Source organism: Lontra canadensis, unplaced genomic scaffold, assembly GCF_010015895.1.
Source record: "Lontra canadensis isolate GAN:19392208 unplaced genomic scaffold, GSC_riverotter_1.0 scaffold48, whole genome shotgun sequence".
NCBI classification, from domain to species: Eukaryota; Metazoa; Chordata; class Mammalia; order Carnivora; family Mustelidae; genus Lontra; species Lontra canadensis.
This window is the reverse complement of record NW_022631042.1, coordinates 9,615,406-9,629,507: the sequence shown is the minus strand read 5'-3', so window position 1 is coordinate 9,629,507 and position 14,102 is coordinate 9,615,406. Positions and strand designations below refer to the sequence as shown.

General features: G+C 39.3%; 1 protein-coding gene across 2 annotated transcripts in view; it reads left to right on the top strand.

Annotated features, from left to right (window-relative positions):
* Positions 1 to 14,102, top strand: part of RELN (reelin) — a 499,373-nt gene that overhangs the window by 210,707 nt on the left and 274,564 nt on the right. The gene's annotated exons all lie outside the window — the stretch shown is intronic.

The window sequence follows — 14,102 nt, the reverse complement described above, 5'->3', positions numbered from 1 at the left end:
AAATAAAGGACTGAACTTCAACACGTTGTCCCGGAGGAAGTTGCTTTCCACCCTGCAGGACTCTCCCAAGAAACCTGCTGGGACGAGAGGCTGATCTGAGAACAGCCAGCATGCTGGTTTTTAGGATGGAATGTGCTCATCCAAGGAGCTCCTCAGAAGAAGGGAGGAAGGGCCCCAGTGTGGAAGGCTGGTGATAGCACAGGAGCAGGAAGAAAAAGGAATTCTGGAGAAGGGACCAGCGTGGGAGACCTGGAGACTCAAGGAAGACATCTCAACGTGGTAGAGGTGTTCAACAGGGACAAAGGCTTCTGAAATAACAGAGAAGTTGAAGTCTGAGAAAAGCCTTTAAGATTTTGCAGTTAGAAGGTCATCGGCAATTTGACTATAAACCATTAGCGATGGTTTCAGGAGAGGCTGGACCACCTGAAGCTGCCTTGAAGTCTGGGAAGTTCTTGCCCAGGCTTTGGAGACATACAGGCAAGGGAAGAAAGATTACTGTGAATTGAGAAGTAAATGTGAAGCAGTGTTTAAAGTAGAGGCTTTGAAAAAAATCGAGAGTTAATGGGAAGGTGAGAGATAGGGCAAGTGGAGGGGAAAGCAGACTCAAGGGAAGGGTGAGCACTCTCTCTTTCCCTCCCACACCCCCTGGTAGAACCAGAACATATCTATGACCATCCAGTGCCTTGTAGCCAAAGACCACTAGGAACACTCCTGGAATTGACAGTTTAGGGTTAGTGCTAGTTCCAGGATGGAGAAGGCATGCCATGCAACCATGAGGCATCTCAATAAAAGGATGTTACCAAGGAATGAGATTAGGGCCTCTATCTCATGACTTTTGCTAGGGTTTGTGGAAGTGGGGCTTTGCTCTATATTGGATGCTCTAACCAGGAATTCTGGTTAGGGATCTCCATAAATCCTATCTGTAGGGAAGGCAGACTGGAGTGAGGGTAAGCTGTAATTGGTGAAAAGACAGTACAGTCACCACTGTTCGCCAGGAGAAGGGGATGCTTGGTGGACTGTGAGTTGGACAGTGTTCTGAGTAGGTCTGTGTTCGGGTATAATTACAAAGTGGCCCTGTGTCAGTCTTGACCGATCACGATCCCAGAGTGGCTTTGGTCTGCAGTTGATGTTCTGTGAAATCATTTCTTTTTTTTTTTTTTTTTTTAAGATTTTGACATAGCACAAGCAAGGGGAGCAGCACATAGAGGGAGGGGGAGAAGCAGGCTCCCCACTGAGCAGGGAGCCCAACAAGGGACTTACTCCCAGGACCTTGGGATCATGACTCGAGCAGGAGGCAGACGCTTCACCAACTGAGCCACCCAGGCGCCCTGTGAAATCATTTCTGTTCATTGGGAGAACAGCAAGACCCAGCTGTGAGCACCAGACCAGCTCCTGGATGCCAGGAGCTGCTTTTCCTTTCTTGAGGCCCAGGAGAGAGTGCTAGTGCACAGTCATTTACTTCTGGATTCAGGCTTTGTCAGGACTTTGGAATGGACCCAAGCTCTGGGTAACCTTATTTTCAGAGTCTGGACACAGAGTACAAGCTCAGTTAATGATAAAGCGGGAGGGATCTTGCTGGAGCAAACTTTTATTCAAGGTCAGTCAGTGTGAAATCAAAAGTCTGAGCAAATAGATCAGTGTAGTCAGATTGTGGATGTTTAATTTTTTTTCTTGAAACTTAACTGTATTTTATAAAATTTTTTTATAGTGAACTTATATTATTTGGGTTATAAGGAAATAGCAAAAGTTTCTCTCCCCTTCCCCCAAATAACAAATATAGAGTTATACTTAACAAGGAGGAGGGATGATTCTATTGGACTTCTGAGAACTGCAGGAAAATTCTAAACCACAACTCCCATGCCTCTTCCTTTGTGAGGACTTGCCTGATGCTCTTAACATGATTGGTCTTGGTGATGTCATAATTATTTATTTAACTGTGCATGCCCTCCCATTAAAGCTTCAGAGAGCAGAAACCATGACTTGATTTTTTGTCTTTCTGAACACCCAACAATGCTTGGCATAAAAGCAGACATGTTTGCTGAATGATCACCTTAAACGTTTTGCAGTTGAAAAATCACTGCCCTTCCTGAAAAATCTCCTTTAAAACCCTGACCTTAAGCCATAGAACACCATGAGTCAGTGTGGCTGTAACAGAAAGAGTGTCCCTAAGGAATGTCCTTTACACTGACCTCAGTTTGAAAAATGTATACATCCCCATTTTTAGAAATCAGAAAATTATTCACAGATTTTCATCCAAACACTGATGGGTCCCTTCAGTGTTCTTGGAACATACTCCAAGTTCAGAGGTTTCAGGTTTTCACCTTGAATCATGAACTCCTGAATAATTACAAACACATCTCTAGCTGAGCTCTGCTGATGGGTCGCAGTGCTTCTGAGGAACCAGAGAGTTCTCATTTCAGTCTGGGTGGGGGTGGGGAGGTGCTAGGTTGTTTTGAAAGTGGAAAATGCTTAGGTTCATTCACCAGCAGTAGACAATAAAGAACTGAATTCATTGAACATTCAGTACTCAACAGGGATTGTGGAATGCCTTCCGTGGGCCCTGCACTGTATCAGGCTAGATCTTGGGACACATCAGTGATGTGAACAAAGGTGCCTGCTCTCCTGGAGCCTATATTGCAGTGGAGAGGAAAGAAAGAATAAATATGAGACATAATACATCATCAGACATGATGCATGTTAGGAGGTGGTAAATGCTATAGGAAAAAACTAAAACTAAAAATGGGGCAGGATAAGATGACACAGTTGGGTGGAAAGAGAAGAGGCAGATTACAATTTTAAGGTAGAAACCAAGTCAGGTGGTTTTCACCCAGAAGGTGACAGTAGAGCGAAGACCAGGTAAGAGAGCTAGCCACACAACTCTCTGGGGGATTGTCTGAAATGCCGCTAAGTGATATTATCTTATTTTTTTTAAGATTTATTTATTTATTCTAGAGAGAGAGAAAGAGTGGGGGGAGGGTAAGCAGAGGGAGAGAGAGAGAATCTTAAGCAGACTCCCCACTGATCGGGGAGTCTGAAGTAGGGATCACTCCCAGGACCCTGAGATCATGACCTGAGCTGAAACTAAGAGTCAGCCATTTAACCGACTGAGCCACCCAGTTGCCCTGCCACTAAGTGATTTTAAAGACAAACATAGTAGTGTTTTGTGAACTACTGTTAGAGGTGATGAGAGTAATAGGCAACTTCAGAATAGACTGAAAACCAGAAAGAAATTAGGGACGGTCAGTCTTTTACAGGAATTACTATTGAGCAATACAGAAAGAGCTGCAGACCGAGGTCATATCCCTCAGAATCACCTATCAGGAGTCCTGTCGAAAATGTTGAGATGACAGATGCCTAGGGAGCTCAGTGGGTTACGTGTCTGCCTTCTGCTCAGGTCAGGATCTCAGGGTCTTGGGATTAAGCCCTGTGTCAAGCTTTCTGCTCCCTGGGGAGTCTGCTTCTCCCTCTTCCCCTCTCCCCTGCTTATGCTCACCCTCTCTCCATCTGAAATAAATAAAAATTTTAAAAAATAATAATAAACAGAAAATGTTGACATGAGTGTGGTTTGTTAATGTATCAACTGGAGATGAGGGCATATTTGAATTTATGCTCTGACCCTGCACCTGTCAGTTCCTCCTTGTAGATTAGCAACAAAGCCAAGCAAGTTAGCTTGACTAAATAAACACTATTCATCTATGGCTGGACTAGAATCCAAACCTCAGGGCTCACCCCCCAATGTCGGTTTCATTATACAAAGTAGATTCTTAACATTTAACAAGTAGACATTTAAAACCCTGTGGAACCCCAGCTTCAGTAAATAAGAATCATTGCCATTGCCACCTTTCCCTGAACACCTAGGAGAGAATACACACTTTCCGAAGCCCTTGTAAGACAGAGGTGGTGACTGTGAAGCTGATGTGGGTGTTTTCAACATGCCTGCTGGTCCCACAGTGTGCACACGTCCCAGTGGGGGCTGGGTGTTGGTGGGGCGGGGGGAATCATGTATATTCACTGGCCTGTGAGCTTCTTGGCATACCCCGTTCAAACACACACGTTGATTATTTAGCAAGGCCAGATGGCAGGCTTAAGGGCGGACGGCAGTCATGCCCTGTAGTGCCCCCAAAGGATGCATGCCATTTATAAACCGTGCTGGAACTCTCTGTTGTTGGGTTGATGGAAGTGGTTATAACCAAAGGCAAATGTTTTATGTCAGGGGAAGGGATCAGGCGTATAGTTGGAGACAAAAACCTTGGCTGCTTTCTGCCATGCTCAGCAGTTGCTCTGCTGTTCATCACTCTGAACAGAGGGGTAGACAGAGGGGCTATACGTTCTAAGGGCTGCCGGACCCCGACGGTGGACAGAGAATTTACTTCATTTGGGAACTGAAATTTTTAAATTCTTTCTTATGAGGACTGATGAACGTTTATTTGAGCTGTGGGATGGAGGGAGATAAAAAGTTCAGTAAATGAGTCCATAAAGTGAAAGAGGGATTTAAATTACCTAGATATTTTTCAGCACATTAAGAATATGTGATGGATATGGTAATTAGTTTGATAGTGGTGATTATTTCACAGTCTATACATATATCACAACATTGAATTGTATACCTTAAATAGATACAATTTTTATTTGTCAGATATACCTCAATAAAGCTGGAAAAAAAGAATACCTTTTATAACCAAACATGGTATGAGTTTTTTTTAATCAGATCTACCAAAATCTTCCCTTGCCTATTCTTGCTTATTTGGTAACTTATATTACTAAATGTTTTTCCAATACCCTAAAATGCAATTTTTTTTATTAATCATACTACACAAGTCAGAATCAACTAATAGAATTGGGTTCAACTGTATTTACTTTAATAGTTAAAGTGAAAAATAATGATGCGTTCCATTTGAATTTGCCCAGTGTTTAAGTTTTTGCTTTTCAAAGGCTTATTTTCCCCATGGCTATTCTAGAGTTTACATTTCCGTTCTGCAGTTACAGTCGCCTTTTCCTGACATCCTGCCTTTGTAATTGACAAACGAAGAGAGCTGAATTAGGAGACTTTGGTAAAACCATCCAGGAAACCTTACTCTTGCTTCAGGGTCTCACAAACTACCAATAGGGGAGGAACTGAAGTCCTCCTTGGGGATGGGGCAGGCAAAAAGTTTTCCTAAGCAATCCTGAGGACAGATAAGATTTAAAGCAACATCAAAGAGCTGACTCATGGGGCCACAGTAAAATTTCTTGCTATTGGCCCTAGGTGCATCTGACCACTTTTTTAATTTCCTAAAGAATGGTGCTTTGAACTGGTGCTGTTTATCCCAAGATGATTGAACCTAGATTTAAACGTCCTTCTTTTCAGTTCTCGGGGTTATATACATTGCCACTTGACAGCTTTATCTAGTCCAAAGTCAAAACACCAGGATTTATGCCCAAGAAGAATTTGACATTGAGTTCTTTTGGATCGAGAGAAGTACACTTTCTACTCAAGTTGCTATATAATCTGCTGGATTTCCCCCTATTCTGAAGGACAAAAAGCCTAGAGGGGAGCAAAGCTGGGCTGAACACACCATAATTTACAATTTTATTTTGGATTGCAAGATACTATTTCATGCAACCTATTAATCCAACCGTAATTTTACATTCAAAGGTTCAGTTGTTTAGTGTAATAGTTAATATGGGTTTTCATAATCAGGTTTTTAAGAGTTGGAATTCACTAATATTAATTAATACATACTGTGCTGTGTCCCGTACTATTCCCAAGAGGCTGGCATAATATTCTGTGCCCAAAGGAACATGGTCAAGTTGTGAAGGTTAAATGCAAAAGTGATGTGCATAGGATGGTGGTTATCACAGAATACTCACTGAATGTTAACTGTCATTAGTTTCTAGGTTACATAGTACTAGGATATTTTTTTTAAAAGATTTTGTTTATTTATTTGACTGACAGAGATCACAAGTAGGCAGAGAGGCAGGCAGAGAGAGAGAGGAGGAAGCAGGCTCCCTGCGGAGCAGAGAGCCCGATGTGGGACTCGATCCCAGAACCCTGAGATCATGACCTGAGCGGAAGGCAGAGGCTTAACCCACTGAGCCACCCAGGCGCCCCAGTACTAGGATATTTGTATTTGGATGCCATTTAGGTCCATTTAGGTACCTTAAACTCAATATATTCTAAACTGAACTTGACTTTTCCCCAAATCTGGGGAAGCACTTCCCCTACTACTGAGCAATGTGTTTAATTTTCACTTTATGAACCCTTCAATTTCTGTAACTTTATAGCCTCTATAACTTTATAGCAGGACCAAACTTCAGACTTCAGAACATGCACTTTGCTCATCTCACCTGGACTTAGTTTTATTCTGACCCTCATTTGTCATCGTCTTTGTGTTTTCCCCTTTATTAACTTGTTTGATTGGACTTTTAGGTTTTGTTTTCTTGTGATTTTTGCTTTTGGGTGTTTGGGGTTTTTTCGGTGGGAGGAGTGCTTTTTGGTAAACTGCCTTATATCTATTTTAGAACAAGGTGAATTTTGCGGTGTATCCTTTGATGTATAAAGGAAAGTGAGAAGTGAGGTAACATGAAGATGATAACAGAGATTTATGTGACCAAGACAGGAGGGAACAGAGAACATTAAAATTTCCTAACAACAATGTCTTGCTGGTATTAATAGTGCCCAATAATTACTCTCTTGTTGGTGTTATCATTACCCAATAAACTCACATCTTTGGAGCAGCCGCGTGCCCGACGTGCTAGTCAGAGGATGCAGAGACACACAAGACACATTCTCTAGCCATACAAATTCACAATCTGAGCAGCCCTCATTTCCACTCCAGCTTCTAGGATTGTGAGATATAGAGGGATTACCTTTCCCCCAAATGGACCCCTTCCCCAACCCATAGGAAGTTAACTCTTCACTTAGTGTATAGAGCTTCTATGGCAAAGTGCGTTCAACCGCGGGCTTAAATGGTTAGACGTACATTTCTCCATCATAAATCAGTCTGGAGGCAGGTGAGCCGGGGCTGGTGGAGTGGTTTTGTGATTCCATATCGGGGGCCCAAGCTGGCTGCTCCAGCACTTACCATGTCCTAGAAGGAAGGGTAAAGGGCCAGGGAAGCATGGCCATTCCTTTAGAGGGCATCACCCATCCCTGAATGTGACCCAGGTCAATTCTGCTCCTCCTTATGATCAGAGCTTAATTCCTTTGTCACAGGACGCTGCAGGGGACAGTGTGGTAGATACCTCTAGCTGAGGGCCACAGTTCATTTAAAACAAAGAAAAGGAGAACAGATGTTGGCAGACCTCTGGCAAAGCTCTTCTCACATTAGCAACAAGATTTCTTCTTCTTAGTAGTAGTGGTATTAGTAGTGTAGTAATTGTTATTAATTATATAATGATGGTGATGATCCTAATACTATTCCTTCCTATCTCTGATTATTAGTTAAAAGTCATATGCGTTCAGCCTACAGGTCAATTTTTAGCTCTACTTCTTCTCCTCTGCCCCATCCATGAACTTCATCTCCTTAAGTTCTCTAAGGTCTTAAGATGTTTTTAAAAAAATTATTACACAGTGATTTGAAAAAATTTTAAAAAACTATTTACCAACAATTCAGATGGTATATTGTTTTGTATTCTGATTTTTCACTTTAAGCTTTTATTCATATAGGCAAAGTTTTAAAAAATGTATGGTTATCTCCCCCAGAAAAGTTCAGGGCATGAGCGTAGCAAGACAAGGAGTCACAAGTGTGAGTATTTAAGATTTCATTATTGACAGCTTATGGTAGAATAAATCTTACCTGACAGAGTTTTCTGTTCCCCCATTTGCAGATTATAAAGATATATTTTAGTTTTTCTCCTATTCCATTTATTTTACAATATGACAGATGATAAGTTGTTATGAGACACAAATCAAATTGAAATGGGAAATGGGGGGGAGGGGAAGAGAAAAATACCTCCTAATATTGCTGGTTCTGTGTATAATTTAGCTGTCTTTAAATATTAAGGAATTTTTTATACTGATCGTAAGTCTATTCCTGAACACAGAGAGAACTATTTTCACTCTGAATTTATAACATTTTTGGAAGCTTAATTATCATACTTGAAGGTCAAATGGTTCTTTATTGCAATAAAATACAAAAGTAATAAAGAAATTATTCCTGGGGAGATGAAAGTCTAGGTTCATAGCTCATTAAATGGTAACTTCACAGACCGTGTCTAATTTGTCATATTTAGCTTTGGAAATTTCATACATTTGAATTTCAAATTAGGTGAAGAGATACCTGAGGCAAAACTACCTAGGGCCTTTGAATTCTAAAATGATCCGGGAGATATAGTTCCTATAACATAATACCTTTATTTGTAAGAAGTGCCTGTCATCACATGTATATTGGTTGCCAGACTCAAAGGCTTTTTTTTTTAAGTAATCAATAATATTAACACAAAGCTCATCAACCACTCCCTCAATTTGTTTTTATTTTTATTTTCTATTTTTATTTTTTTAAAGATTATTTATTTATTTGAGAGAGAGACAGTGAGAGAGAGCATGAGAGGGGAGAAGGTCAGAGGCAGAAGCAGACTCCCCGTGGAGCTGGGAGTCTGATGCGGGACTCGATCCCGGGGCTCTGGGATCATGACCTGAGCTGAAGGCAGTTGCTTAACCAACTGAGCCACCCAGGCGCCCCCTCAATTTGTTTGTGGACAGCACTTCCTTTTTCTTCTCGGCATATTGAAATTTCTATCCTTTGCACTCAATTATTTGTTGAAAATATTGGCAGAAACATTTTGAAGTAACATTACTTAGAAGCTTCCCTCCAACGTAAGTGAGTTGAAACATCAACACTTTTGTCCAAAGAACAACCTTTGGGTGAGTTAAACGTAACCTCATTCTTTCTAATGTGCCTATTCTAGGCTGCTGTGATCTTGTGAGATGTGGTGTTCTCAATTTTGCAAAAGCATAAACGCAGAAATGCTTTTTTAAGAAATGAAGCTTTTCTTTCAGCATGTAATATGTCTCTTAGACAAATTGATGGGAAGAATTTCTGCTTCAATTTAATATTGAAAAACCATGTAATGATCCATGTTTATGATATTTACTTTAGAACACCCAAAGATGTAACCTATGGGAACATGATTAAGAACAGCATGACTGTGTGGTCACGGATCCAAATGAAATCATAGGAACTAATATGAAATTAGACATGTTTACTGCCTTTTAAGTTTATCAAAGCATTCTGATCTTCCATTTCCTCTTTCTTTAAAAGATTTTATTTATTTAACTGTCAGAGAGAGAGCACTAGCAGGGGGAGCAGCAGGCAGAAGGAGAAGCAGGCTTGCTGCTGAGCAGGGAGCCTGATGTGGGACTCGATCTCAGGACCCTGAGATCATGACCTGAGCCAAAGGCAGACGCTTAACCGACTGAGCCACCCAGCACCCCTGATCTTCCACTTCCATCAAGAAAGCTCAACTGCTACTCTCTTGCCAGTGTCATAAGACAAATTGTAACAGGCTGTGAGGCGCTCTAAATAGTTGGAGATAATAGAGAAAAGGTATTTAGCAAAGTGAAAGGTAGAGTTCACAGAGTAACTCTGAGCCAAGCAACAGACAGGTATTTAACATCAGTTGTGTTTAAATGTTTGGAAAGGGATTGATAAGTAGTTATTTGCATAATATGGTGAAGGTCAGATTAACCAACTCACTGTGATTGGAAAATAATACGCTATTAAAAATCTCCACCACCACCCCCCCACAAATGAAGAGATTCCTTAGGAGAGAACCTGTAATTCTTGTGATTCTAGAACCAACGCCAACACCCAGATGCGTGAACATATATGGGCTAAGTGTTTTTTCCATTTACTCAACAAAGTATCAGTACACATTTTTTTCTACTTGATTTTAAACAATTCAATGGTAACCTTGTTTAAAGAAGCCAAGAAACATGTTTTTCTTTGAAAATTTTGCTGCAGAACTTACTTGTTTTCACGTTAGGCCTATTCAGTCTCTATGATAGGAATTGCTTGTTTTCATGTGAATTGGGTCCCTTTCTTTACAAGTGTGTCACATAATAATCCTTCACCTTCACTCTCTCTGCCACAACTGTCTTTATAAAATCTGCATTAGTACAGATTTCATTGTATTCATTCAAGGCAGTTCCAGTCTTGTTCTTACAACAGCTCATGGAGATTAGTAAACCATTTCAAGAATAGCACAGCTGAATAAAAAGGAAGCTCTACAAAGAATTTTTTTTTTTCAAGCGTATCTTAAAGTACCTTCTGTAAACAGTGACTCAGGGGCGCCTGGGTGGCTCAGTTGGTTAAGCGACTGCCTTCGGCTCAGGTCGGGACCCTGGAGTCCTGGTATCGAGTCCCACATCAGGCTCCCTGCTTGGCAGGGAGTCTGCTTCTCCCTCTCACCTCTTCCCTCTCATGCTCTCTTTCTCTCTCATTCTCTCTCTCTCAAATAAATAAATGAGATCTTTAAAAAAGATAAAATAAAAACAGTGATTCAGGTTTCTTATATTTTCAACTATATTAGCTTATCAATTTTTAAAAATCCCCTCTTATCCAGTATGGAGATTCCTCAAAAAATTAAAAATAGAACTACAATATGATCCAGTAATACCACTACTGAGTATTTACCAAAAAATATGAAAACATCAATTCAGAAAGATACACGCACCCCTATGTTTACTGCAGCATTATTTAGGATAGCCAAATTATGGAAGCAACCCAAGTGTTCATCAGTAGATGAATGGATTAAGACTATGTGATATTCTTTATTACAGTAGAATATTGGAATGGAATGGGATAGAGTATTACTCAGCCATAAAAAAGAATGAAATCTTCCTGTTGGCAATAACATGAATAAATCTAGAGAGAATAATGCTAAGTAAAATTAAGTCAGAAAAAGACAAATACCATGATTTCACTCATATGTGGAATTTAAGAAACAAAACAAATGAACAAAGAAAAAAAGAGACCAAAAATCAGACTCTTAGCTATAGAGAATGAACTGGGGGTTACCAGATGGGAGGTTGGTGGGGGCATAGGTGAAATAGGTGAAGGGGATTAAGAGTACACTCACTACGATCAACACTGAGTAATGTATGGAATTGCTGAAAAACTATATTTTACATTTGAAATTAATATAACATTGAATGTTAACTCTACCGCAGTTGAATTTTTAAAATATTTTTAGAGAATTCACTCTTGTCCTCTTTACATAGTCTATAAAATCTTAGTAAAATTACACATCTAATCTTCAGGTCATTTAATAATACCCTAGCCTCTAAGAAAACATTTGGCTAAGCAAAACCTAGATTATCACTAAACCATTTAATTATTGATCTAAAGCTTTGTATTCTACCAACATGAATAATCTGGGTGGGTCCTGCTGGAGAATTTGTAGTACAAATAATTTTTAAGTTATATTTAAGTGGCACTATCACAAACATCAACAGAAATCTGAGAAAATTAAGTGCATATTTATGAATGACTTTGAGACTCTTTACAACATTTATTACCTACTTAGTATGAAAAGATTGTATTATGCATAAAACTCTAAAAATTCCCTATTATTTTTTCTTGTTTAACTGCTCTTGGGAGATATTTGACTAATGAAATTTCATACATCCACATTTATTAATGCTTTCCTGGTGATACTGCTACCAAATTGCATTGATAATTAAAACATTTTAAAGGTGTTCGGCTTTTTTCAACTAAAAACAAGTCATAGTATGCCATACCTTCATTCTTAATCCTTTTAAGGAAATAGACTTTTAAAAAAACATTGGAGGTTTTAGTGAAATTCGATCATGATTCTTACATTCTGTTGACTTATTTTTACTTTTTTTTTTAAGCAAAGTAGAGAGTCCATTTTTAACTAGCCTGTTTAGCACGTAATATTTTATCTGTGGTTTTGACTAAGTTGATTCATTTTGATGACATTTGGCATATTCTTGATGTTATCACAATATCACAGTACAACTTAAGTTCAATTTCCATTTCAGTCCAATTATCTGAACCTGATCAAGCTTTACAGAGGATATAGTTTCTGTAATCTTTTTGAAAATATTTTATTTATTGATTTGTTTGAGAGAGAACAGGTGAGCAGGAGGGAGTGGAAGAGACTCCAAATCAGACTCCATGCTGAACACAGGGTTTGATCCCATGACCACGAGGCCATGACCCGAGCCAAAATCAGAAGTCAGATGCCCAACTGACTGAGCCCTTCTGTCGGTGGCCCTTCTGTAATTTTCGTAAATCTAAATGACATTAAGTCTGTGGGTAAAGATTACAGAGATGTATGATTATTTTGAATGACATCAACTTCACTGAAACATAAACTCATTTACACCTTTATCCTCTGGTTAACACAGTGTTGTCATCTTGTGTAGGATTAATAACAAGTTAGTAGATACTCGAAATTTTAAGTTGGGTTTATTTATCCATGGCCAATACTCATGGATCTCTGTGGAATGATCCATAAACTCCAACTGTAAGTTATGGTATCCTATGATCATTGTACTTTGATTTTAAACGTCATTCAAAGCTTGACCTTTAACCCTTGCATTGTTTATGGTTTATAAATTATTGTTAGAAACTTCCTTATTGAGTGGAATTGCCCCCACATTTATGGGAAGATAAATGATTTAGTAAGTAATCACGTGTTGGTATAAACTAAAGTGAACTTTTGGTATTTTTCTCAGAAGTGAATTTTTTCTGTAGTAGAGGATGTACAACTACTCATTTTTGTGACTCTAGGACTATCCAAATTTGTTAACAGCTTTGGGTTAAGGTAGTAAGTGAGTTCCCACAGCTTAAAGTTCTGTCCAGGCTTGAATGTCTCATGGGACTCACCAGTGAAGCTAAATCAGGACCCTATTATGAAGGGTCCCCTCAGTGATGTCTTTGAGTACAAAGGCTTTCCAGCTGTCTTCTTCTGTCTCTCATTCATTTTTAGCAGGACCTCTACCCTCAGTGCATCCTCCCCTCTACATACCTGGTCAATTGTCTGACCTGGTGTTCTTCTCCTGATGGAGAGACATACCTGGAAAGAACTGGGATGTCTTTTACACTTTTGTTAAAGATGTGTCCTACCCTGTTTTCTCCAAAGCCAAAGCCTGCTTCTTTAGGAATATTTTTATTCTCTCTCAGAACAAAACTTCCCATTCTAAGCCATTCGGCAACTTGATGTGATAGCTAGAGCTGGTCATGCAATTTCCGGTCAGAGGAGCTGGGATATTGGACCAAGGTGGGTGTGGTGGGTTGGGGGCCGTCTAAGGTCCTTGGAGAGGCAGAGAAGCAGTAACAGACCAACAAAAAGTTGAGATAAAAAATTCAAGCAATCGAGAAAGATGAGTCAGAACTAGTTCAATGGCAAAGGAGCAAGAAAGTACATGTGGTATATGTAACTGGAGATGTGGTGTACCAGGCAAGCACTTGGAAAGTTGACAGATTATAAGGCTTGCATGTTATATTTAATAAAGGAAAGAGCAAAGGCCTTAATACCAGATTCACATAATTCATCCATGTTACTAATATGAGGCAAAGCAGGTACTGTCCCAGTGGAAGTGTAATAAATAATGTTAAACTACATTATTCTTCCTCAGGCTACTTATTCTGATTTTTCTGTGGTACATTTACCCCAATAAATGTGGGGGAAAAAGGTTGAACTTCCTATAAGCTCAGAAATTTTTTATGCTTTATAAAACTAGACTGATATAATAACTTATTGAGAGATGGTTAAAATAAGCTTCGCAGGCCCAGTACTTGACTAGATTTTGGACTGTATTTACACCATATGTGGATGAATATTTTTCAAGGAAATTTGTACTTGTCCTTCCGGCAAGTTTAATGCATACTAGGTTTCTCTTTCTGATGAAATAATGTTTCGTTATCTTGGTGGATTTTGTTTAAAATACTGAATTGGGTTTTCCTAACTAGTGATTTAAAATATGATTTAAATTTGTTAAATTACCATAGAGTCTGTTTAAATTCAGCTGTATATTTATTGGGGGTTTAAACTACCCAGACAGTTATACTAAAGGAATTTTTCACAATGTTATGAATACATTTGGGCTTTTCTCCCCCATAGGTTTGGATAGTCAATTATTCATTTTCCAA